This window comes from Octopus bimaculoides, chromosome 15, assembly GCF_001194135.2.
Source record: "Octopus bimaculoides isolate UCB-OBI-ISO-001 chromosome 15, ASM119413v2, whole genome shotgun sequence".
In the NCBI taxonomy this organism is placed as follows: Eukaryota; Metazoa; Mollusca; class Cephalopoda; order Octopoda; family Octopodidae; genus Octopus; species Octopus bimaculoides.
The window spans coordinates 51,753,620-51,756,119 of NC_068995.1; positions in this window are offsets into that span (position 1 = coordinate 51,753,620).

The window sequence follows — 2,500 nt, forward strand, 5'->3', positions numbered from 1 at the left end:
ATATATATATATATATATATATATATATATATACACACACACACAGACGCGCACACATACACACACATACGTACACATACGTTTATAGGAGCTCACACGCACACACACATATACCCCTACACATACACATACGACCATAGGGAACAGTATACTTTGCCGTTTCTGTTAATGATTTCAGAGAAATCAGAGGATTCTTCCAAACCGATCTTGCTGCCTCTCAGAACAAGTAAAATACGCTGGTAAGGGTGCAGCGAACAAAATATGCAGACCAAGAAAAACCCAGGCATCTTTTGATGCAAATATAGCGGTGTTGTTGTTGTTGCTGTCCTTATTCTTATTGTTCTTATTCTTCTTGCTGATCCGCCAGCTCAACCGTGATCGACCAAACTATTTGCTTTCCCCCCATTTATTCCAGTCGCTCTCAACCATTTCTTTTGCCCACCAATTCCTTTGGTTCCTGTCTTACTCTACTGGGCCCCCCACAGCTTATTCGATGTTCTAAAAATCCCATTTCATTTCTGGAATTAAATAGTATCAGGAATCGTATAAAAGAATTGTCAAAACATTTTGTGTATTTTCGAAGTGCAACGAATTTATTGCACCAAAAATTTTAACAACAACATCTTAAACGATAAATATATTGCATAAAGTGAATGTTATATGATAGATGTATTGCATAAAGTGACGATTCACTTGGAGACATCTTTCCAATATCGATCAACATTGTACTGTTTCGATATGACTGCCAAGAATATACACTGACCTTTAGCTAGAAGCTTGGTTAAAATTATCAACAGTATTGTGGCCTTCATGGCAGTATCCTCCTCAGTAACAGCACCTAACATTATGTCGTTAGTGAAAGTGCCCCCTTAAGCCCCCATACTTTGTTTTCGTAACTCGACACAGATGATTCTCCTCTTTTCCTACCCTTAATCAAATGAAATGTCAAGGGTGTGATTCGTAATGAGACTTAGAGAACTGCACCACAAATCGGTTGGTACTTGTTTTTAGATGACTAGACAGGTTGAACATGAATTGAAACGCCTTGCTTAAAGACACAACGTGCCATCAGTCCAGGAATTGAACCCAGATCATGATGATTGGGAACTCAACTTTCTACCATTAGGCCATGCGTCTTCACCTGAAAATGTAAGAATAAAGCATTAATTAAAATTTATTAAGTATAATAATTATTAAGTCTTCATTCATTATTGTTATTTCCCTCTTTTAATGTTGAATACTCCAAACACAACTCACTGTCCCAAGCATCTGGTAGTCCGACCAACTGTGCGAATTGAGTTACTCGCCCTTGCACCTTCACCCTTCTAGAACACTACGGAGCATTACTTCAAAACCATCTTCACAACTGAGAGCTCTACACTTTCTCTCTTACCAGCCCTTTTAGTTGCTTTTGCGTTGGAGTCTGCTCTATTGCAAGCATTCGGAGTGGGAGGCCAAGATAAAGATATCTTGCACAGCAGTTTGGCGGGAACGGAAGAAGATTGTGGGTCCTTTAACCAGACCTTCAAATTGAAATAAAACATCCCTAGGGTCGCACAAAATTATCTATAGTATAAACATCCCCATTAGCTCCCAACTATGTACAGGGATGTAAGACGCTGCCCCCTGGCTGAGCCCTCACTCACTACCTGAACTATGATCGTCTACAGACAGGGTCATCTTAGCAGCCTTATAGGCTCCCGGACAAATTAACGAAGTGCGATCTACAGTTACATGTTCATAGTTGGAGTGACGAAAACGAACTTGTCATTCAGGAGATGACTGATGATTGATGACTTTGACAGTGATTTGTTTAAAATCAAGAAGAGCTGCACACCGTCAATCTCACTCGCTCATCTGGGATCATCTTTAGTCCAGTGGCAAAACGAGTTCAAGACAACTGCGGATGGAGACAGGTGCTGTGGATGGCCAACATATCTTCCTTGCCACATCTTGCTCTCTGAACTCCACAATACGATGCTGCAGCTGCCTTCCCCTACGTTGAACCATGAAGGCTTCTTCCGCAGAGTCCACCGGATGCAGTTTTCACGTGCATAGGTAGGCAAGCCTTAATATGTTGATTAAATTATAGCTAGGACCCTTACGGGTGCTACGACTCCCGATCAGAGTAGACCTAAAAAACAATAGTGACTTAGAGGTGTCCTACACTCCTCAAAATTCTGGAGTTACCGAATCAAGGCCCTAGTACCGAATGCCGTTTAAAATCATGATCAGGACGGTAAAAGAACAAGTGTCTCTCTCTAGTTGAGAGCATACCCACTTCGTGAGCCGAAATTATGTACCGACAGGGTCGTCTTAGCTGCGTTATTTGCCCCCGGCCAAATTAATTACTTTGGGACCTACAGTATATATTTATTAATAGCAAACCACAGCATACACAGGTCAGAATTGCGACCCCAGAACTTCACAGTTCTCTAGATGAGTGCCCCTGTGTGCAGTGTGCTCGTTTGTAATGAGCACACGTCCAAGACCGAGGTTA